Genomic DNA, 25690 nt, shown 5'->3' with positions numbered 1-25690 from the left:
GAGAAGTATGAAGAGTGATTTGTTGGAAGACTCACCCCGTTCGTCAGATTTAACACAATCTGACTTACACATCTTACCACATATAAAGAATGTCTCTGTAAATGGGTTATAACAGCTGTAAGAGCGTATTTTGCAGACATTCAGAAAGACTGATTCCCGGACTGAATCTCCATTCTCTTTTGACAAAGGGCTAAGCCTTGTATCTGCAGCCACAACTTCTTCTCTTCAGCAGTCCTTTCCATCTCCCTGTATGAGGAGCAACCCATCTCACTGATCATATTTTTTAAACAAGGTGTTCTCGGTCTTCCGTACGATTTTGCTTTATAAAATGTTTTGTGAAAGAATATCTTGTCTAATTAAGGGTCCAGTGAGTTTGACTTTGCACTGACTACAATTTTCAATAGCTCTTTAATCTCCTATTTTTCACAGAACCATCTGATTCGTTTCTCAGTCACTCCAGCTAGTTCTTGTAATTCTCCTCCAGAACCACATTTCCTTAACTTTGAGGCGAGTTTTTTCGTGCTTTGCTAACAACCAGCTTTCACGTCCGTATGTTTGGTCACTCCGCACAAAGATCTTTACAAATCTTTCCTTCGTGTGGAAGCTGATGTGTTCGCTCAGCGGAAGGTTTTTCTTACTTTTGAAGGCGCTCTTGTCCGTTGCTATTCTTCTATTCATTTCGTTGAGACATGTATTGTTTTGCTCCACAATGCAACAGAGGTTGTAAAATTCCTCGAGTCTATTCTTATGTCGAACTCCACCTCCCTTCTCGTCTAAAATCATGGCTTTACTGCTCTTGGTATTTATTTTAGGTTTTAATTTTGTTATCTCTTGAATAAAAACCTTAACAATTATATATAGAATCTACTCTATGGAAAAGCTGTGAACAAATTGCGTTAACTTAAAATGAGCCAACGCGAAAAAGTAATTTCATTTCTTTTGCTAAAAATGAATTTTCACTCCTAGATTGAGAACATTCGACGTCGTTTTCGAAGACAGCAGAAGACAGCCGGAGAGTCTGAGAACAGTAGTTAAACTATTTCACATGTCATCCTTCCGAAATGGCGTCGACGAAAAGGCTTGCACCTGGTCACGATCCTCACCAAATGTAGAACGTTTGCAGTGTTACTTCGCAAAGGAGCCGATGAATGAAAGGAAGAAATGTTGTACCTAAACAGCAAGACAGCAACGTCTTCTGTTTAACATAGTTTTTAGTTCACTCAATGAAACCGTCGCTATTTGTGCGCCTAAGACCCAGAGGAAGTTGTCGTTTTATTGAGTCACAGTTTTTTTCTTTTAAATTAGGAGAAGACAGTTCCTCGTACTCAGAAAATGTTAATTAGTTACGATAAACTTTATGATGCCGAACGTGTTAGTAGAAAAGACACAGCAAACACTCACACATAATATTTATGTGGCTACATGTCGACCATGAACAGGTTATTTTCTGTACAAATAACTAATTATTTCTATTCAGAAGTTCACCTGTGATATAGAAGGAGTTGTTAATGAGAAAGATCTTGAAAGTACGTTTGCTATCTGTCAGGCGTTTTATTTCCACGGGTAGATTGTCAAAGAATTTTACAGCTGCATATTTCACCACACGCCTACAAGATGCACGAGTGTGAACCACGCACCTAATTCTCATTACGTTCTTCTGTGCAATGAATACTTTTTCCTGAATGAGGAGTACTCCAGAATATTATTCAACAAGACATCAGAGAACGAAAACATTTAAAGTACGAGGGCTATACGGGAAGTAAGTTCCGACCGGTCGAAAAATGGAGACCACTATGAAAATCAAAAATGTTTTATTTGCAACAGTAAGCTACACCTTACAGCTACTTCTCTAGAAGGCAGCCGCCTGTGATTTCCACCAATTCTCTACGCTCGTCTGCAGCTCGTTGTCTGTGCCGAAATGCTGTCTTAATCAGCGGTTGATGTGAGCAGAGATGAAGCCCAGGACGAGCCAATTACGGTCTGTGTTGTGGGGATCAGACACTTCCCATCGAAAACGCTGCAGGAGCACCTACACTGCCCCAGCAGAGCGCGGCCGAGCATTGTCATGAAGAACGAAACGCGTGACAGTTATGTTACGTGGGATGCACGATATTAGGCGAAATCCCTCACCAGGCCCAAGTCACTGCATTGTAGGCAACTTTACGTGTTCACTATGCACTCAGAGCCGGCCGCAGTGGCCGTGCGGTTCTAGGCGCTACAGTCTTGAGCCGAGCGACCGCTACGGTCGCAGGTTCGAATCTTGCCTCGGGCGTGGATGTGTGTGATGCCCTTAGGTTATTTAGGTTTAAGTAGTTCTAAGTTCTAGGGGACTGATGACCTAAGAAGTTACGTCCCATAGTGCTCAGAGCCGTTTGAACCATTTGATGCGGATATGGAGGGGCATCTGGTCAGCACACCGCTCTCCTGGCCGTATGTCAGTTTAGGAGGCCGCAGCCGCTGCTTCTCAATCCAGTAGCTCCTCAGTTTGCCTCACAAGGGCTGAGTGCTCCCCGCTTGCCAACAGCGCTCGGTAGACCGGATGGTCACCCATCGAAGTGCTAGCCCGGCCCAACAGCGCTTAACTTCGGTGCTCTGACGGGAACCGGTGTTACCACTGCGGCAAGGCTGTTGGCCTATACACTTAAGTTTTCCTTTTATCTCAGTAAACGCTCACTGATGCAACATATCTTTTGCCGTTCTGTAGAAAGATGTCCGCAGAGTGCAACCACAAAATGATATGTATTACACGCTAAATTCGTACACGTACGTGAATGTAATACTTCTTTGTTCGTAAATTCATATCCAACGGTGGCGATGTGATGCGTAGCCAGCAACATGCGCTCGCCGTAGAGATCGATCTTCTTGTAGCTGTACCGTCGATTAGTATTTCAGCTGATAGTAGCGACTACTTATTATTCAAGCCTCGCTTCGGCTCCGGAAAGAATTTAGCGTTGTGGAGGGGCCGCCCGCGAGTGCTGGGAACTGCAGGAAACTCCGTTACGCCGCCGTGGGAAGCGCTACGCCGCACAATGAGACGATTATTTCATTAGCGTCTCTGTAATATCCATAGAGCGGCTCCACGCGGACTAAGTACTTGGCAGGCGGCTCGGCGGCGATGACTTGTATCTCTTTTGTCGAGGCGACTCCTATTGTGCGCGTCCTTTGATTGCAGAAGTGCTGCGAGGACCCACCGGCTGTTCGATGGCAGCCCCCCAATGGCGGAAATGCTTTTTAGTGTCTGCGTATCTCTTTCGGAGATGCCTTTCTTAAGCGCCGTGAAAAGCCGGGTGGAAGCCATCTGGCTACGTACGCGGCTGAATGGGCATTCGAGACCGGTTGTTTTCGGCGAGTGGGTCTCGATGGAAAACGCGAGGGACGAGTCGAATGAATTTAAATTCCATACATGACAATAACGATACGTGATTTTGACAAAAACAGCTGTTAACTGAGAGTTCAGTGTATAGATACTTTGCCCATCTGTCCTGTTCGGCCGGTCGAAGTGGCCGTGCGGTTCTAGGCGCTACAGTCTGGAGCCGAGCGACCGCTACGGTCGCAGGTTCGAATCCTGCCTTGGGCATGGATGTGTGTGATGTCTTTAGGTTAGTTAGGTTTAATTAGTTCTAAGTTCTAGGCGACTGATGACCTTAGAAGTTAAGTCGCATAGTGCTCAGAGCCATTTGAACCATTTTGTCCTGTTCACAAAACAAATTAACAACTGTATGTGATTCGGAAACACTTTGTTTTCAAAGTTGCAGTTGTGAGCTTGCGGGTGCTATTCTGTCATTCTGCGCAACGGATTAATCTGATATGTATCCTTTACCCTGTGGTTCCTGCAAGATGCAATTTCCACCCCCACACTACTACAGAAATCAGACAGACGCTCCTAACGTTCTAAAGAGAAATGCCTGAAAAACTTTCAGCAATAAATATCTTCTGGAGACGTCCACTGTAAGGAAATGACACAAAAATTCACAAAATTTCTTACATAACTAGTGGGATACTTGGGTACTGTGAAACGTCCCATTAGAAAAATTATACATGACTGTGCTTAAACTGACACACAATATTTTTTTAGCGCAACGCAATCTGACTTTCAGTAATCCCTACAAGAGAATGGCCCTGACTAAATTAACCTATACGTTTCACAAATCACTTAACTCACAAAAATCTTCGTTACTCGAACTACTGCAATACAGCGAGCGCTACTACTGCCAGCTAAATAAAAGATTCAAACTACGGAAGGCACTAACTACTGATAGGCATAGTTAGCAAATGAAAGATTTTAATAGAGAACAAACAATGTATTTACCTTAATAGTCATAATATATATAGCAGTTCATGACATGCATTCTTACAAATGTACTGTTTCTGATGGACACACCTCCAGATTATCCATTCTCAAAAATCGGCCATCTCACTTCCCCACATCCACCACTGCTGGTGGCTCGCCTCCAACTGCGCAACGCTACGCACTGTTAACATCCAGCTGCCCAACACTACAATAGCCAACAACAATGCAAACCAGCCACAGACTGCACACAGCACACCCAGTGATTTTCATACAGAGCGCTACGTAACGTTGCCAGTAAGAAAACATAAACAGCCTACTTACAATTGGAGTAGTGCTAGTTAGTGTAAGAAAAACATGAAACTAACGAAAATTATTATTTTATTTTGCAAAAATTCTGAGAAATCACAATGGCACTTTCAGTTATGAACTGAACAATTTATTTTCGGGTTGTTTTCGGGATGTGAAGTTACCTCTCAAGGATAGGATTCGCTAATGAAATTTCTATACAAAGTTTAAGATTGTTATTGACTTGGCAGAACGGCTGAGAGCCGCGCCTACTCAACTTGAATAATTATCCGTTAGAATGTTGCTACGTACGGTCGAGGCTGTCGCGTGTGAAATGCAGTGAAGTGTACTGTTGTGTAGGAAATATGGGGCTCGCAAGAGCTGTAGCGCACAATACCGTAAGCTGCGATGACTGCTGTCTGTGCTGCTCGCTGCTGGCAAATAAGATAAGTCTCGTTCTATCTGGATTGACCTTCGCCAACCAAACTCTCCCTACACCTTGATGAAGTCAAGGACTCCTGTTCGCCCCTAGTCGAACTATCGGCGTGGTACACCGGTCACATAACCAGTCCACCGCGATGCCACTCAAAAATCCGCTCGCAGGCGTTTAACTATAACTCGGTCCGTTCACTCCGCACAATAAGTGTGGTGGCCAACACAGTGAACAACGCTTAATCGCAAGGACTCAATATAGAGTCGCACTCCGATTCGCTCTCGACAGAGGTCCTCTCCCAGTGAAGTACTGAGGAGAGACTTGTTCCTCGCTCTTTGAGTACACGTACGAGCGCGCACGCTCTCGTTACGTGTTCTCGCTCCAAGAGCGACAACGGAACTGCCACTCTCCATGCCAGACTTGAAGGGGTATATCTTTCGGTCTCTTCCGTTACTCCTTCAGCTCAAGGCGTCAGGAATATCGTCTGCCAATCAGCATTGCTCTTCTAAAACGGGAGATTGGCATTTCGTTTAAGGCGACCAATCCGGAAATCTGTAGCATCGGCGTTTGGCGTTTGCTGTCTCCCTGTGAAAACCTCTGAAACTGCGTGCTCTCTTTGTAAAGAATGCGTAGGCTGGGTGCTCCCATACAATGTAGCGGAATTTGCTTTTAAGCCGAACACGGGGTCGTTCTTCCTTTCACTCGCGCAAACGTTGTCTGCTCTATGGGCGGTCATTGTCGACATAGATAGGCTGAGTCGTCCTCTGAAGGGACCGGCCCCCCGGCGTGCGGTTTGCGTCTCCCGAACTAAAAGCCCCTGTGACCGTCGTGTCTTGAACGTGTGTGTGTACGCCAGCCTCGAGTATTTCAATCTCGGTGCGCATTTGCGATTTATTAGTTATTTGCATATCATTTACATAAACTCATTCAATATTGACTTTATCTTATCGAGTTTGGCTTCGAATGAAGCGTCTTGATGTGCGGAATATGATTGTGAGGGCGGAATATGTAAGCAATGAAGGTCAGGAGACCACGACGACTTACACAGAGTTTACTAAAACGCATCCACCGACGTTCCCGCTTGTCACCTTCAAGTATTAGCAGCAAAAATCGCCGAAATGTGGGACTTTTTATCGGCAGCAGAACACCTAAACGTGAGTGATACCGACAAGACCAATAAAAGTTAGCTTCCAAAACTGATGTACGTGTAGTCACTTGTATTGCCGTAACGTTAAATATGCTCTAGACCAGGGGTCCCATTCGCGGGCCGCATGTGGGCCAAAGCAGGTATCAGAGCGGCCCAAGGAGTGGGCATCTGTCGCACAATAGGTTAAAAAAATGCCATATAATTCCGTTTTGTAAGGTTACGATAAATAGAAAATATTCAGATTTGGAACATTTGCCATCTGATGCTGCTCTCTCTTTGGTCCATCCCGTTCGTAACATTGCCGCCCGCGCTGTACCTGAACCCCTAAAACACTCGTTCCTATAACCGAGCATTCTGTCACACGCACTGTTCCGTTATCTTACGGCATCTCTAGTTGCAACCGCGAAAGTAATGATTTACAGACATAATCGTAAAACTAGACTCTGCCTGACCAGGCTATGAAGGCCCAATGGTACTCACCGGCTGCCGCGACATCCTCAGCTCATAGGCGTCACTGGATGCGGATATGGAAGGGCATGTGGTCCGCACACCGCTCTCCCCACCTTATGTCAGTGTACAAGACCGAAATAATCCTAAAGACGGGATGAAATATGCAACCGTGCTTTTCAACCTGATGAAGAACTTGACAATACACTTCAGGATTTTCAAAAAAATAATCATACCTCTTTTTATTTACACGACACCTTTCACAAACGATGTAGATACGTTGCCACAAGAATTTCAGATGGAATGCATGGAGTTACAGTCTGACATTCAACTAAAAGAAAAATTTTATCATGTACCTTCGTGGAGTTTTACAAATCATACCTGCCCAGAGAGAACTGCACAGTGATGTGTTATGTATGTCATTGTTGTTTGGAAGCGTATGCGCTTGTGAACAGTTCTTTTCGAGACTGAAGCACACGAGGATTAAAAATAGGAGCAAAGTCTCAGAAAAACACATTGAGAACGCCCTGAGAATTGCAGTCACTTAGATCGAGCCTGATTAACACGTACACCGAAGAGCCAGAGTAACTGGTACACCTGCCTAATATCGTGTAGGGCCCCCGCGAGCACGCAGAAGTGCCGCAACACTACGTGGCATGGACTCGACTAATGTCTGAAGTAGTGCTGGAGGGAACTGACACCATGAATCCTGCAGCGCTGTCCGTAAATCCGTAAGAGTACGAGGGAGTGGAGATATCTTCTGAACAGCACGTTGCTAGGCATCCCAGATATGCTTAATAATGTTCATGTCTGGAGAGTTTGGCGGCCAACGGAGGTGTTTAAACTCAGAACAGTGTTCCTGGAGCCACTCTGTAGCAATTCTGGACGTGTAGAGTGTCGCATTGCCCTGCTGGAATTACCAAAATACTTCAGAATGCACAATGGTTCAAATGGCTCTGAGCACTATGGGACTCAACTGCTGTGGTCATAAGTCCCCTAGAACTTAGAACTACTTAAACCTAACTAACCTAAGGACAGCACACAACACCCAGCCATCACGAGGCAGAGAAAATCCCTGACCCCGCCGGGAATCGAACCCGGGAACCCGGGAGTGGGAAGCGAGAACGCTACCGCACGACCACGAGATGCGGGCGAATGCACAATGGACATGAATGAATGCCGATGATCAGACAGGATGCTTACGTACGTGTCACCTGTCAGAGTCAAATCTACATATATCAGGGGTCCCATATCACTCCAACTGCACACGCCCCACACCATTACAGAACCTTCACCAGCTTGAGCAGTCCCCTGCTAACATGAAGGGTCCATGGATTCATAAGGTTGTATCCACATCCGTACACGCCCATCCGCTCGATAGAATGTGAGACGAGATTCGTCCGACCAGACAGCTGTTTTCCAGTAATCAACAGTCCAATGTCGGTGTTGACGGGCCCGGCCCAGGCGAGGCGTAAAGCTTTGCGTCGTGCAGTCATCAAGGGTACACAAGTGGGCCTTCGGCTCCGAAAGCCCATATCAATGATGTTTCGTTTTATGGTTCGCACGCTGACACGTAATGATGGCCCAGCATTGAATTCTACAGCAGTTTTCGTTAGGGCTGCGCTACTGTCACGTTGAACGATTCTTTTTAGTCGTCGTTGCTCCCGTTCTTGCAGGATCTTTTTCCGGTCGCAGCGATGTCGGAGATTTGATGTTTTACCAGATTACTCACATTCACGGTACACTCGTGAAATCGTCGTACGGGAAAATCCCCACTTCATCGCTACCTCGGAGCTGTGTCCCATCGCTATGACTATGACACCGTGTTCAAATTCATTTAAATCTTGGTAACCTACCATTTTGGCAGCAATAATCGATCTAACAACTGCGCCAGGCACTTGTCATATACAGGGGTTGCCGACCGCAGCGCCGTATTCTGTCTGCTTACATATGTCTGTATTTGAATACGCAAGCCTGTACCAGTTTCTTTGGCGCTTCAGTGTAAAAATAGTGGCATAGAAAATAATTGTTCCTAGCTTTCATCTGTTACTACTTTAAACAATCGCTAGCGTATTGAGCAGGTGACTTGCTGTTTCATCATTACAAGGTATTCAGACAAAAGCGTCTCTGTTGAAGGAAGCAACTCCCATTTTCTGCTTCTGGGAACCACGAGTGTCGGAGTTGCAGAATATGAGATAACAGAAAAGTTACAGACAACATAAAACAAGCTGCAAATAACGACTATTGATATCTAAAATGAGATAAGGACTAAAATAAGTCGGGTCTGTGTGCGTCTTCGGTATTTCATTTTATATAGCTTTTTCAAATCCAGAAGAAAAGACATTGATTAATAAACAATTGTTCCCTCACATCTTGCTCGCTTCACACAGATTTTAAAGGACGAAATTTAGGACTTATGTGCCATTTGAAAGCCGAGGCTCATTGGTACGTGTTTTGGAAATTACGAATTGCTCACAAAATATACGTCTTGTCCTGGAGTACTGCACAAGTTACGGTGATCCACATTCGGTTTATCAGGACTCGTCGACAGTATAGAAAGGGCGAGAGCCCAAAGAGCCACTGGGCATTTTGCCTAGCTAGAGGGTGTGTGGTAGTGAAACATGTTGCTCGCAAAAATATCACACTTTCACAATGACCATCCCCACCTGTACAATACTAGCAGCGCGTTGCTGAAGCCATTCTTGGCAGCCGTCGTACGTACTCCATAAGGACTCCAAACGCTGCAGCAGTACTCTAGAATGGGCTGCACTTGTGTCTTTTACAGATGAACTGCTCATTCCCGGAACACTAACGACAAATCTATCTTCTATTCTCCTCCCTTACTACTGCTTTAAGTGTTTGTTCCATTTCATGTCTCTTCTTAGTACTACTCCAAAAATTTAAACGATGTGTCGTGCTCCATATGTTGACCATTAATCTTGTAATAGGACAATGTCGCGTTATTTCGCTTTGTTATGGACAGGTATCAAATTTCCAAGGAGAGCTATCGTTCTTGATACGCTTAAAATTTTGTTCGACGCTCTCCTAATTCCATTATCAGCGTCGAACAACGATACTTTCCTCTAGACAACGGAATCGTCAGCGAACAATGGGACAGTGCTGCTGATCGTATATTGTTCAGGATCTCTTCGAGGGAAGCGATGTACTGCCAGGCGATGAAGCGATCCTGGACGACGACAAGATCCGTGTGGCTGTCGACACTAAAGGTTCCTCACAACATCACAGAACCTTGGAAAACTGTCGATTTCGTGGACAACATTTGGCAGTTACTGCACACCGGAGGTCCCCGCACACGAACACGCCCGTCACCTTGGATCAGAGGATATCCGGACCCGTCTGTGAATAACACGTTTCGCCAGTGACGAAGTTGCCAGTTGACGTGGGAACGGCAGAACTAAAGCCGAGCTGCAAGATGTCGTCTTTAGCAGGGTACTCGAGCAGGATGTCTGGGTCGTAAGGGGCTTTCTCGTAATCTGTTCTTTACAGTATGATGTAATATAGCGGCTCTTCTGAGATCGTCCTGCAGTGTTCTGGCGGTACCCGTACGACGCTGCAATGCACAGGCGCCAGTTACCGGTCATAGCGTGGTGTCTGTAATGCGTCGGGACTTTGTCAAACTCGCCTTGAATACTGACCTGTCTCCCTGTAACGTGTCCACAAGACATAGATGGTACATTGACGGTGTGCCCGAGCGGTTCTAGGCGCTTAAGTCTGGAACCGCGCGACCACAACGGTCGCAGGTTCGATTCCTGCCTCGGGCATGGATGTGTGTGATGTCCTTAGGTTAGTTAGGTTTAAGTACACTACTGGCCATTAAAATTGCTACACCACGAAGATGATGGGCAGCAGACGCGAAATTTAACCGACAGGAAGAAGATGCTGTGATATGCAAATGGTTAGCTTTTCACAGCATTCATACAAGGCTGGCGCCGGTGGCGACACCTACAACGTGCTTACATGAGGAAAGTTTCCAACCGATTTCTCATACACAAACAGCAGTTGACCGCCGTTGCCTGGTGAAACGTTGTTGTGATGCCTCGTGTAAGAAGGAGAAATGCGTACCATCACGTTTCCGACTTTGATAAAGGTAGGATTGTAGCCTATCGCGATTGCGGTTTATCGTATCGCGACATTGCTGCTCGCGTTGGTCGAGATCCAATGACTGTTAGCAGAATATGGAATCGGTGGGTTCAGGAGGGTAATACGGAACGCCGTGCTGCATCCCAATGGCCGCGTATCACTAGCAGTCGAGATGACGGGCATCTTATCCGCATGGCTGTAACGGATCGTGCAGCCACGTCTCGATGCCTGAGTCAACAGAAGGAGACGTTTGCAAGACAACAATCATCTGCACGAACAGTTGGACGACGTTTGCAGCAGCATGGACTATCAGCTCGGAGACCGTGGCTGCGGTTACCCTTGACGCTGCATCACAGACAGGAGCGCCTGTGATGGTGTACTCAACGACGAACCTGGCTGCACGAATGGCAAAACATCATTTTTTCGGATGAATCCAGGTTCTGTTTACAGCATCATCATGGTCGTATCCGTGTTTGCCGACATCGCGGTGAACGCGCGTTGGAAGCGTGTATGCGTCTTCGCCATACTGGCGTATCACCTGGCGTGATGTTATGGGGTGCCATTGGTTACACGTCTCGGTCACCTCTTGTTCGCATTGACGGCAACTTCAACCGTGGACGTAACACTTCAGATGTGTTACGACCCGTGGCTCTACCCTTCATTCGATCACTGCGAAACCCTACATTTCAGCAGTATAATGCACGACCGTCTAGTCAATGGTGGCCGAGCAACTGGCTCGTCACAATACGCCAGTCACTACTCTTGATGAACTGTGGTATCGTGTTGAAGCTGCATGAACAGCTGTACCGGTACACGCCATCCAAGCTCTATTTGAGTCAATGTCCAGGCGTATCAAGGCCGTTTTTACGGCCAGAGGCGGTTGTTCTGAGTACTGATTTCACAGGATCTATGCACCCAAATTGCGTGAAAATGTAATCACACGTCAGTTCTAGTACAATATATTTGCCCAATGAATAGCCGTTTATCATCTGCATTTCTTCCTGGTGTAGCAATTTTAATGGCCAGTAGTGTAGTTCTAAGTTCTAGGGGACTGATGACCTCAGATGGTAAGTCCCATAGTGCTCAGAGTCATTCGTTTTGGTACATTGACATCTGAAGCAAGACAACCGAAAAGTCCATCCTTTTTTTGACCAAAGAGGCCACCCCAGCAAGTTGCACTGCGTTAAGAAGTTACATTGCATGTGCTGTATTGACTACAGTGCCTATAAATGACACCTGCCATCGGTGTGCCTGACTAGAGGACAGCGGGACAGCGGTACTCACTTCCTTATGAGGGGTCACCCGACACTGTAATGCATAGCACAGCCAACAGATGGTAAATGATTTTAATTATTGCCTACACTGAAAAGCGAAGGTCTCTAGCCACGCAATAGGACCACAGATACAGCCTCTGACAAAATAGATTTAAGCTGCACGTCGTCCCCTAATTCTTTTGAACACTGTATTTGCTGAATGAGATTTTCACTCTGCAGCGGAGTGTGCGCTGATATGAAACTTCCTGGCAGATTTCGCAGGAGAGCTTTTCTGTAAAGTTTGTAAGGTAGTAGACGAGATACTGGCAGATGTAAGACTGTGAGGACGGGACTTGGGTCGTGCTTGGGTAGCTCAGTTGGTAGAGCACTTGCCCGCGAAAGGCAAAGGTCCCGAGTTCGAGTCTCGGTCCGGCACACAGTTTTAATCTGCCAGGAAGTTTCACTGTATTTGCTGTAGATAGAAGTAGACGTAAATAATTTGTGCGTTTGGATGAAAGCATTGATGATTACCTGTCAAACACCGTACGATAATAAATTTTACAGATGGGCATAATTCGAAGAAATGTGGCAGATACTCATTGGCTGTCCACTTATCATGTTTAGGAAAGTATTATAGTTTTTTGACCTTGATGTTACCGAAGTTTCAGCGCAACTTGCGCCGCAATAAGTGGTGAAGACAGTTATGTGGCACTTATTAACCACTGTAGCCTGCAATCGGAGGCAGAAGCACGGCGATTAATTGCGGAATTAGCCTGCGTGCGCTTTTGCCGATTATTTTTACGCACAGATGTTGCGGCTGTCGGCTCCGGACAAGTTTCTTGCATTAATTTTTAACTGGACACGATGAGCGATTCGCTCCGTGCATGTCGGTAATTTGTTACTACCGGAGGTAACGGTGGTTTTTCTTTCCTACTAACGTCCTGCTCTCTTTACGCCACTGAATTTTTTTCTTTTGGCTTGGTAAAGGAGAGTAACGGCTGTAGTTGGCGATGATGTAGTGGAAAGGGAACAGTGTACTTCCACTACGCTGGTTAAAGTGCTTCTAATACGTTAAGATTTCTCTATTTATTCTTGATGATTATTGATATGTTAAACACATTGTTGAAACGCTTCAATGGTGTCTAACAGTATTTGTTAATAACGTACACCATATTTATTTACATTGGTGCTGCTATTGGTCGTCAGTACAGACGCAAACTTTCAGCATGGACAGAGTGACTCACATTGGAACATACTATTCCAAATGACTTCTGAAGTGTACGTAATGAGAAACATTAGTTTGCCTAGCCACTGAACTTACCTGTGTCTCTTCTTCAGCCGGGTGAAGCTCCGGCACGAACGAGTATTGTCATATTCTAACTGTATTACAACCTTCAACTAACCATCGGGTCGTAGGATAATCCGATCCCCTCAAATTGTAACGTTGGAAACGGAACGAATAACTTCAGTAATTGCAAGCTTCGTATGACTTAAAACGCAACGTTAATTGAAATTATTTATTTACTGCTTTACATTTCTAGTATCGCTATAGCTATTTTATCTACAGTCCCCCATCACTCTTCAGGAATTCTTTATGTATGTGCATTTGTCTGGTATACCGTCGTTTAGTTTTGCTATTGGATGAATTCGGACTGTAAACGTCGATCAGTACTTCAGATGTATCGTTTGTTGTAAGCTGTAGATAAACCATGTAGAAGACTTCTGTTAGGTCCATTCACTCTAGTGATTACGACAGCTCGTGTTCTCACAATATTAGACTGTGCCTTCACTTAAAACTGAGCCTCTTTAGTTTCTTAGTATTTTACCAAAGTTGGAGCGATATGTACTTGGAAACATGAAAATGATTAGGAAATTGGAATGCTTAAAATTAGCCAGTTATGTATCTCGCGAGATTTTGGGGTTGCAGCCGGATGACGTCGGCATGAACTATATGCGTGATGTTGAGGTACCCCCTTGGCCGTAAGCTCAAGGGCCATCTACAACGGCTGCTGGCAATCTTGCCTGAGAGGATACAATGATTTTTTGACACCCACCTCCCCAAACTAATCAGCGCATGCATCCAGTCTAGAGGGCATGCAGCGTCTTACTGAGAAATGGGATCTTGCTACAAACTTCTGCATCCTGTTGACTCGCTTTTGTGATCACTGCAGCTACATGACGTCCCCTCTCAACCACTGAAGTTTCAATGCGTTTTCTCCTCCCCTCTAAGGGCTCCACTTTTTATTTTCAGGCAGTATACTGTCAGGTGTTCTGATTATGGATCTTAAAAAAATTTGCCAGGTGCGAGATAAAACAGCGCGCTGACTGTTTTGGACCAACTTAATTGTGTATACCGACAATTCCCCCACGATCCCCAAGGTTTTTGTCTGTTTTCGATAATGACACTGGCAAGATGTCGGTCCCAGGGATTGCAAGACTTTCGAGGATGGTTTAATTTCAAGTTTGAAGTCCGATAACAAATGGAAAAAAGAAACATTATTTTGTGTGATAATAATATTCTAATACGTTTGTTTGCACGGCCATCTTCCGCAATAGCTGTTCAAATCCGTTGCTATTGGTTACCCGTCTTGACGATGTTGTTGATTATTTTACTTTGTGGGGTGCTCAACTGAGCGGTTATCAGCACCCGCACAAATTCCCGACCTCTGCTCAGTCCAGTCTCGCCACTTTCATGAATGATGATGAAATGATGACAGCACAAGCACCCAGTCATCTCGAGGCAGGTGAAAAATCCCTGACCTCGCCGGGAATCGAACCCAGTATCCGTCTTGAGCTTATTGCAATTTAATTAAAAAGAATGGCACCAAACGCGTTCGCTTTTATTTATAAAGCACCTTCCGTGGTTATTCCGAAAACTGGATACATACGTTTGCACATTTTTGCTTCATTTAGGCTAAAAACAGCATTTTGTTTACTGACTTTGTGTGCAAGTTCAAATTCAAAAGCTTTAAATGGCTCCAAGCACTATGGGACTTAACATCTAAGGTAATCAGTCCCCTAGACTTGGAACTTCTTAAACCTAACTAACCAAAGGACATCACACACATCCATGCCCGAGGCAAGATTCGAACCTGTGACCGTAGCAGCAGCGTGCCTAGAACCGCTCGGTCACAACGGCCAGCTGTGTGCAAGTGCGCAATGTAAATATGTAAAGAATCACCGTAAGTAACATGCACACCAATTTTGTAAAGAAAGCGCTGTTTTTAACCTAAAACCACCAAAGATGTACAAATGTATGTATCCAGTTTTGCAGAATAATCACACAAGATGCATTGTAAATAAAAGCCAAATGCGCAAGCTCAAGACGGATAACCAGTAGTAAGTCAATAATTTTCTGATTCTTTTCCTGTACTTGGAATGTCAAACGTTTCGTCATTTCAAATTTCATGATTCTGCGTTAAGGGGAGATATCCTGTGTGTTTCAGTGACATTTTGTGAATATCAAAATGCGAGAGATATAAATGGCCGTATCTTTTGATTGCGTTGACGTCGAAGCACCATTAAAGAGCTATAGATCTCCATGTGTGACATATATTTCAACTTTATACGTCTAGCCGTTTCTGAGAAAAGGGGTGCTGACAGACCGAGAGCAGACACACGGAAAACAAATGAAAGAAAAGTTCTCTTGGGCTATAATTACAAATTAGCAACTTCGCATTCTTCTCTATACTTTTATCGTGATATTTTTCGTCTTCGTCTTATGAGTACGCCAACGGCAAGTGTCCTGTAGGTTTTGATGAGTGAGCTTGCGAATATCAAAATATGTGACACAAATGGCAGTATCTCTTGTTCCAGTGAGTTAGAAGCTTACTGTTATTACACCAACAAGTGGCTATAGACCTTAGTAGGTGACTTAAATTTCGACGTGATACGCCTACGCCTTCTTGAGGAAAAATCGGGCTTAACAGACGAACGAACAGACACAGTCTGATAACAAATAACAAAAAAGTTTTTTCATGTGATATAATTATAAATTAACAGTTTTCAGATTTTTTTGTTGTCTTGTGAAACCTTGCTGCTTGACAATTTTCATGGTTCTAGTCGACGGGAAGTAGCCTACAGGTTTTGATGAGCGGGTTTGTGAGTATCCAAATACTTGACAAATATGTCCATATCTTTTGATTGCAGTGACTTAGAACCTTCACATTTTTTACATCGCCGAGTGACCGTAGACCGTAATACGTGGCCTAAATTTACACTACTGGCCATTAAATTTTGCTACACCAAGAACAAATCCAGATGGTAAACGGGTATTCATTGGACAAATATATTATAGTAGAACTGGCATGTGATTACATTTTCACGCAATTTGGGAGCATAGATGCTGAGAAATCAGTATCCAGAACACCCATCTCTGGCCGTAATAACGGCCTTGATTGGCCTGGCCATTGAGTCAAACAGAGCTTGGATGGCGTGTACAGGTACAGCTGCCCATGCAGCTTCAACACGATACCACAGTTCATCGAGAGTAGTGACTGGCGTACTGTGACGAGCCAGTCGCTCGGCCACCCACGGGTCGTAACACATCTGAAATGTGACGTCCACTGTTCAAAGTGCCGTCAATGCGAACAAGAGGTGACCGAGACGTGTAACCAATGGCACCCCATACCATCACGCCGGCTGATACGCCAGTATGGCGATGACGAATACACGCTTCCAATGTGCGTTCACCGAGATGTCGGCAAACACGGATTCGACGATCATGATGCTGTAAACAGAACCTGGATTCATCCGAAAAAATGACTTTCTGCCATTCGTGCTCCCAGGTTCGTCGTTGAGTACACCGTCGCAGGCGCTCATGTCTGTGATGCAGCGTCAAGGGTAGCCGCAGCCATGGTCTCCGAGCTGATAGTCCATGCTGCTGCAAACGTCGTCGAACTGTTCGCGCAGATGGTTGTTGTCTTGCAAACGTCCCCATGTCTTGACTCAGGGATCGAGACGTGGCTGCACGATCCGTTACAGCCATGCATATAAGATGCCTGTCATCTCGACTGCTAGTGATACGCGGCCGTTGGGATCCAGCACGGCGTTCCGTATTACCCTCCTGAACCCACCGATTCCATATTCTGCGAACAGTCATTGGATCTCGACCAACTCGAGCAGCAATGTCGCGATACGATAAACCGCAACCGCGATAGGCTACAATCCGACCTTTATCAAAGTCGGAAACGTGATGGTACGCATTTCTCCTCCTCACACGAGGCAACGCCGGTCCACTGCTGTTTGTGTATGAGAAATCGGTTGGAAACTTTCCTCATGTCAGCACGTTGTAGGTGTCGCCACCGGCGCCAACCTTGTGTGAATGCTCTGAAAAGCTAATGATTTGCACATCACAGCATCTTCGTCCTGTCGGTTAAATTTCTCGTCTGTAGCACGTCATCTTCGTGGTGTAGCAATTTTAATGGCCAGTAGTGTATCTTGACACGCCTATCCGATCCTGAGAAATAGTGTTTCGGACAGTTGCACATACAGAGAGACATGCGAACAACAAAGTAGGCCTATAAGGGTTCCGTTTCTTACAGACAGCTACGGAATCCTAAAAAGACATGGAAATGAGTTAGAGATAAAAGTTTAGGATACCATAAGAAGTTAAACCTCTGTGTGTCAGCTTCCCAGGCCCGTGGTTTGTTCGGCACTGAGGGTTCGCATAAGGTTGTGAGAGGAGGTCTTCCAGCACGCAGTTTCCTGCAGCAGCTGAACCGAGGCAGAAAATCCTATGAAAGTTTGGTCTTATGTCAAAGCGGTAGGTGGATGAAACCAAAATGTCCAGACACTCTGTGACCAAAATGGTACTGATACAGACTAAAGGCCGAAATAACAAATGTCTTTTTCCAAAGCTGTTTCACAGAGGAAGACTGCACTGTAGTTCCTTCTCTAGATTGTCACACAGATGACAAAATGGTAGATAGATGACAGAGGGATAGAAAAACAATTAAAATCGCTCCAAAGATGAAAGGCCGCTGGACGTGATGGGATACCAGTTCGATATGACACTGAGTAAGCAAAGGAACTTGACCCTCTTCATGCAGTGGTGTACCGTAGGTCTCTAGAAGAGCGTAGCGTTCCAAGGCATTGGAAAAGGTCACAAGTCATCCCCATTTTCAAGAAGAGACGTCGAACTGATGTGCATAACTATAGACCTATATCTCTAACGTCGATCAGTTGTAGAATTCTGAAACACGTATTATGTTCGAGTATAATGACTTTTCTGGAAACTAGAAATCTACTGTGTAGGAATCAGCATGGGTTTCGATAAAGACGATCGTGTGAAACCCAGCTCGCACTATTCGTCCACGAGACTCAGAGGGCCATAGACACGGGTTCACAGGTAGATGCCGTGTTTCTTGACTTCCGCAAGGCGTTTCATACAGTTCCCCACAGTCGTTTAATAAACAAAGTAAGAGCATATGGACTATCAGACCAATTGTGTGATTGGATTGAAGAGTTCCTAGATAACAGAACGCAGCCTGTCATTCTCAATGGAGAGAAGTCTTCCGAAGTTAGAGTGATTTCAGGTGTGCCGCAGGGGAGTGTCGTAGGACCGTTGCTATTCACAATACACATAAATGACCTTGCGGATAACATCGGAAATTCACTGAGGCTTTTTGCGGATGATGCTGTTGTATATCGAGAAGTTGTAACAATGGAAAATTGTACTTAAATGCAGGAGGATCTGCAGCGAATTGACGCATGGTGCAGGGAATGGCAATTGAATCTCCATGTAGACAAGTGTAATGTGCTGCGAATACATAGAAAGATAGATCCCCTGTCATTTAGCTACAATATAGCAGGTGAGAAACTGGAAGCAGTTAATTCCATAAATTATCTGGGAGTACGCATTAGGAGTGATTTAAAATGGAATGATCATATAAAGTTGACCGACGGTAAAGCAGATGCCAGACTGAGATTCATTGGAAGAATCGTAAGGAAATGCAATCCGAAAACAAAGGAAGTAGATTACAGTACGCTTGTTCGCTCACTGCTTGAGTATTGCTCACCAGTTTGGGATCCGTACCAGATAGGGTTGATGGAAGAGATAGAGAAGATCCAACGGGGAGCAGCGCGCTTCGTTACAGGATCATTTAGTAAGTGCGAAAGCGTTACGGAGTTGATACATAAACTCCAGTGGAAGACTCGGCAGCAGAGACGCTTAGTAGCTCGGTACGGGCTTTTGTCGAAGTTTCGAGAACATTCCTTCTGTAACACCTCCGTTTTTATCCCAATATTTATTATTAACATGACCGTGAACCTAATGGGGTTGGTAATCGGAATTGACTGCTACGGAAGTTGTCACTTTCCAGTTCGTCCTGTTCAGTACTATAATACTGAATGTATGGTAATAAGGAACACCAACACAGTTTTACTAATTACGAACTTGTATTCTTCTCAAAACACAAAAAGGAGACAGTCACTGCCTTCGTCATACATATCTAATTACGGCTAATCTCAGCACAGGCTTTCTTCATTTGCCATTATCGTCACACTCTAATCCATCACTGCATCCAACACTGCAATGCAAGGTTAGGCCGGCGCGGTAGACGCGAAAGTAAATATCGGCTCTAGTAACGTCACTGATCACTTTTATAAAGATACTTCATCACTTTCCCGGTATTTATTTATTATTTAGGGGTCTAACCACGGCGATGGTGACACCCGTCTCGGTTAAAAATCCTGTATTCCAATAATGGCCTCCACACACACACACCATTCCCGCCAACCACTCTGGCGCATCTCGACACTCGCTCTCGCAACACGTCACAATCGATTGTTCGCCCTATCGACCTGTGCCGAGTGCAAAGTTATAGTAAGGGCCTACGGACCCCTTACACTTCACCGAGGAGTCAAGCAGTATATTGCTCCCTGCTACGTACATCTCGCAAAGAGACCACGAGGATAAAATGAGAGAGATTAGAGCCCACACACAGAGGCATACCGACACGAACAGTACGTGACTGGAATAGAAGGGAGAACCGATAGAGGTGCTCAAGGTACCCTCCGCCACACACCGTCAGGTGGCTTGCGGGGTATGGATGTAGATGTAGACGTAGAAGCCGGCCAAAGTGGCCGTGCGGTTAAAGGCGTTGCAGTCTGGAACCGCAAGACCGCTACGGTCGCAGGTTCGAATCCTGCCTCGGGCATGGATGTTCGTGATGTCCTTAGGTTAGTTAGGTTTAACTAGTTCTAAGTTCTAGGGGACTAATGACCTCAGCAGTTAAGTCCCATAGTGCTCAGAGCCATTTGAACCATTTTTCGTAGACGTAGACGGAGCCTTCCGGAAGCCGGGACGATCCGCCAGGCTCTCTCGCTACGCGACCGTGAACAACCAGCCGCGCCGCCGCCGTCCCGCTGCAAGAAAATTAAAACCGCAGGAAGGCGAGCTCGTGACGAGAGCTGCGGGCGCGCGGAAATGAGGAGCCCAGCTCGGCGCGCGTATTGCTCTCTGGACGCGGCGACCGCAGACCGTCGCCATCGCAGCCGCTGACGAGCACGTGGGGGCCGCAGATTCCGCAGCCCAGCAACCAGCCACAGACACAGCCGCGGATCCCGCCGGGCGCCGACGCTCGCGCGTTTTTATGGCCGCCCGCCGCATAACGGAATACAGTCACGCCTCATTGCCGCAGTCACGTCCACGAGCCAATCTTCGCTTCAGCTCCTCCGACGCCTCGTTAGCATTCTTCGGACTTTGTTTCCTTCGCGCTCCACACAGTTGCGCTATTCGCCATAATTGGCTGTGATTGTTTTCTTTCTGTTTTCTGACGAAGTACTTGAGGCGAAACGACTTACAAATCTTCCGCACCACCCCTTTCCATTTGCACAGCCAACAGGTGTGGCGCCTACCATTCTGTACGTCTACATACATACTCCGCAAGCCACCGTATGGTGCGTGGCGGAGGGTACACTGTACAGCTACTACTCATTTCCTTTCCTGTTCTACTCGCAAACACACTGAGGTGGCAAATGTCATGCGATACCTCCTAATATCGTCTCGGACATCATTTTTCCCGGCGTAGTGCAGTGCCTTGTTGTCAAGTGGGGCCCAAGGCTTCGTGGTGTCTGCGCCAAACTCGAACCCGACTATCAGCTACCAGCCGGGGTGGCCGAGAGGTTCTAGGCGCTACAGTCTGGAACCGCGAGACCGCTACTGTCGCAGATTCGAATCCTGCCTCGGGCATGGATGTGTGTGATGACCTCAGAAGTCAAGTCCCATAGTCCTCAGAGCCATTTGAATCTACTATCAGCTCTTACCAATTGAAACTAAGACTTATCTGAGCAGGTCACGGTTCTACAGTCGACTAGACTGTATTGTGACGAGCCCAAGAGATGTGCTGCAGGCGATAGTGCGCTGTTAGCAAAGGCAGTAGCGTCGGTCGCCTACTGCCATAGCCCATTAATTCCAAATTTGCAACACGGTTCTAACAGATATATTCGTGACACGTCCCACATTAATTTCTGTGGTTGTTTCGCGCAGTGTTCCTCGTCTGTTTGAAGTGATAACTCTATGCAAATGCCGCCGCTCTACATGTACGTCTACGTGATTACTCTGCTATTGACAATAAAGTGCCTGGCAGAGGGTTCAATGAACCACCTTCAATCTGTCTCTCTACCGTTCCACTCTCTAAAGGCACGCGGGAAAAACGAGCACTTAAATTTTTCTCTGCGAGCCCTGATTTCTCTTATTTCATCAAATGGTTCAAATGGCTCTGAGCACTATGCGATTTAACATCTCAGGTCATCAGTCCCCTAGAACTTAGAACTACTTAAACTTAACTAAGCTAAGGACATCACACACATCCATGCCCGAAGCAGGATTCGAACCTGCGACCGTAGCGGCGCGCGGTTCCAGACTGAAGCGCCTAGAACCGCTCAGCCACATCGGCCGGCGTATTTTATCGTGATGATGATTTCTCCCTATGCAGGTCGGTGTCAACAGTATGTTTTCGCAATCGGAGGAGAAAACTGGTGATTGAAAATACATGAAAATATCCCGTCGCACCGAAAAACGCCTTTGTTTTAATGATTACCACTCCAATTCATGTATCATCTCTGTGGCACTATCTCCCTCAATTCGCGATAATACAAAACGAGCTGCCCTTCTTTGTACTTTTTCGATGTCATCCGTCAGTCCAATCTGATGCGGATCCCACACCGCACAGTAATACTCCAGAATAGGGCGGACAAGCGTGGTGTTAGCAGTCTCCTTAGTAGACCTGTTGCACCTTCTAAGTGTTCTGCCAATGAATCGCAGTCTTTGGTTTGCTCCATCCACAATATTATCGATGTAATCGTTCCAATTAAGGTTATTTGACAGTCCTCAGATTTGTGTGACTTATCGTGTAATCCTCAAATGTAGCTGATTTCTGTTAGTCCTCATGTGAATAACTTCATACTTTTCCTTATTCAGGGTCAATTGCCACTTTTCGCACCATACAGATATCTTATCTAAATCATTTTGCAAGTCGTTTTGACATCTGATGACTTTACAAGACGGTAAATGGCAGCATCATCTGCAAACAATCTAAGACGGCTACTCAGATTGTCTCCTATGTCGTTAATATGGATCAGGAACAATAGGGGGCCTATAACACTTCCTTTGGGAACGCCGGATATGACTTACGTTTTACTCGATGACTTTCCATCTGTTACTACGAATTGCCACCTTCGTGACAGGAAATCACGAATCCAGTCGCACAACTGAGACGATACCCCGTAGGCCCGCAGCTTGATTAGAAGTCGCTTGTGAGGAACGGTGTCAAGAGCTTTCCGGAAATCTATAAATACGGAATCAACTTGAGATCCCCTGTCGATAGCGGCCATTACTTCGTGCGAATAAGGAGCTAGCTGCGTTGCACAAGAACGATGTTTTCTGAAACCATGCTGATTACGTATCAATAGATCGTTCCCTTCGAGGTGCTTCATAATGTTTGAATACAGTATATGCTCCAAAGCCCTACTGCAAACCGACGTCAATGATATAGGTCTGTAGTTCGATGGATTACTCCTACTACCTTCTTAAACACTGGTGTGACCTGCGCAATTTTCCAATCTGTAAGTACAGATCTATCGGTGAGCGAGCGGTTGTAGACGATTGCTAACAAGGGAACCTCCCCATCGCAACCCCCTCAGATTTAGTCATAAGTTGGCACAGTGGATAGGCCTTGAAAAACTGAACACAGATCAATCGAGAAAACAGGAAGAAGTTGTGTGGAACTATGAAAAAAATAAGCAAAATATACAAACTGAGTAGTCAATGCGCAAGATAGGCAACTTTAAGGATACTATCAGCCCAGAAGTGCCGTGGTCCCGTGGTTAGCGTGAGCAGCTGTGGAACGCAAGGTCGTTGGTTCAAATCTTCCCTCGAGTGAAAAGTTTACTTTTTTATTTTCGCAAAGTTATGATCTGTCCGTTCGTTCATTGACATCTCTGTTCACCGTAATAAGTTTAGTGTCTGTGTTTTGCGACCGCACCGCAAAACCGTGCGATTAGTAGACGAAAGGACGTGCCTCTCCAATGAAAACTGAAAATATTTGATCGCAAGGTCGTAGGTCCACCGATTCCTCCACAGGAAAACACGTCTGATACATTTTATACGACTCTGGTAACGCCATGTGCCTCACATAACAGGAATATGTTGTCGACCCACCTAACTTGTACACTTGGCAAATGGGTAAAAAGATTCTTTTACCTTGCCCGATTTAGGTTTTCTTGTGGATGTGATAATCACTCCCAAAAAAGTGATGCAAACATAAGAGTTTGTCACATAAACTACAACAAATGAATGCAACAAGTTTCACAGCCGCACAGTTTTCCCTGTGCTCTGTCAAAACATATGTTTCTAACGTTTTCAAATTTTTCCGTTTAGGTGTAGCGTCCCCATACTACGGCGCAGTTACCTCGCATCGGACGGACGGACGGACGGACAGATAACAATTGTCTGAAAATAAAATATAAAACTTTTCTCCCGAGGGAAGACTTGAACCAAGGACCTCTCGTATCGCAGCTGCTCACGCTAAGCACGTGACCACGGCGCTCCTGGGCGCACAGTTGCCTTGATGTTGCCTATCTTGCGCATGGACTACTCAGTTTGTATATTTTGCTTATTTTTTTTCATAGTTCCACACAACTTCTTCCTGTTTTCTCGACTGATGTGTGTTCAGTTTTTCAAGGCCTGTCCACTGTGCCATCTTATAACTAAATCTGAGGGGGGTGCGATGGGGAGGTTCCCTTGTAAGTCGGGAGCTATTGTATCAGCGTAATCTGAAAGGAACGTAATCGGTATACAATCTGGACGTGTGCATTTGTTATGGCCAATAGTGCCCTTGTAACGTTGACCAGCGGAGTACAAATGTACATACCGACGCGAATAAGACAGCAGTCTACTGTCAGAATAAACTAGGGAGCAAAAACAGCGAGCGGCGGTGTCGCCTGCGGCGGTGGGTCCCGGACGCCGTGAGTGCTGCGGGAAGCGGAGGAGGCGGCGGAGGTTCGCGGAAGCGGCGGTGGCTGGCCTGCGTGTCCCACGCGACGGCACAGCTGGCCGGCGTTCCTGGAGACTCACGCAAGTCTCCGGCAGGCGGGCGGGTGGCCTTGCGCGTCCTCGGCCGCGGCGCTCACCACCGGCCCGGCCGCCTTTGTCTCGGCCTGCTGGCGCGCCGCGGGGCTGCGGTTATGTCGCGGCCGTTCCCCGCGAATGTCAAACACGGCGGCGAGGAAAGCCGCCGCGTTCAGGACACGCCACAAATAAACTCGAGCTTGCCACTCGCCCAGCAAAACAGTGTATCCACTGTAGTGCAGACTTCCCTCGTGGCACCGTTGACGTACGACGATGTTTCGACATGTGTCACAGTCGTTAAATTCTGGCGAAGCACTTCTCACAAGGTACTTTGCACATTGGGTCGTATGAATAAAATTGCGAATATACACTCATCAAAAAAAGTCTCGCATCACCCCGGTTTCCAGAACTGCTGATGACAGACGTTGACTGTGGATTTTGTATCACAGCTTTGACTCTTCAGAGATGTCACTAAACCCGCCCAAAGATGTAAACAACTATGCATGAATAGCACCTATTTCACGGCCGGGGTCCGACAGCCCATCAGTTCCAGTCATTCCACCAGGAAGGAGGTACACGGCCCGCGTTGTCTGTAGTTCAACCATGCCTAGACCGTCAATACCGCCATTCTATCGCGTCCGCATTGCTATTTTGTGCCATGAAGGGCTCTCAACAAGGGAAGTGTCCAGGCGTCTCGGACTGAACCACTTCGATGTAAAGCTGTGCTTGGGTAGCTCAGTTGGTAGAGCACTTGCCCGCACAAGGCAAAGTTCCCGAGTTCGAGTCTCGGTCCGGCACACAGTTTTAATCTGCCAGGAAGTTTCATATCAGTGCACACTCCACTGTAGAGTAAAAATCTCATTCTGGCACTTCGATGTTGTTCGGACATGGAGGAGATGTAGAGACACAGAAACTGTCGATGACATGCCTCGCTCAGGCCGCCCAAGGGCTACTACTGCGGTGGATGACCGCTACCCACGGATTATGGCTCGGAGGATCCCTGACAGCAACGCCACCATGTTCAATAATGCTTTTCGTGCAGCCACAGGACGTCCTGTTACGACTCAAACTGTGCGCAATAGGCTGCACGATGCGCAACTTCACTCCCGACGTCCATGTGGGGTCCATCTTTGCAACCACGGCACTATGCAATGGCGCACAG

General features: G+C 46.1%; 1 pseudogene; it reads right to left on the bottom strand.

The window, feature by feature from the left end:
* Positions 1 to 2515: 2515 nt before the first annotated feature.
* On the bottom strand, positions 2516 to 2633 carry LOC124616967 (annotated as a pseudogene).
* Positions 2634 to 25690: the final 23057 nt, after the last annotated feature.

Source organism: Schistocerca americana, chromosome 5 (assembly GCF_021461395.2).
Source record: "Schistocerca americana isolate TAMUIC-IGC-003095 chromosome 5, iqSchAmer2.1, whole genome shotgun sequence".
Classification (NCBI taxonomy): Eukaryota; Metazoa; Arthropoda; class Insecta; order Orthoptera; family Acrididae; genus Schistocerca; species Schistocerca americana.
Note: the sequence above shows the minus strand (reverse complement) of the source record. Positions and strands in the feature narration are given on the sequence as shown.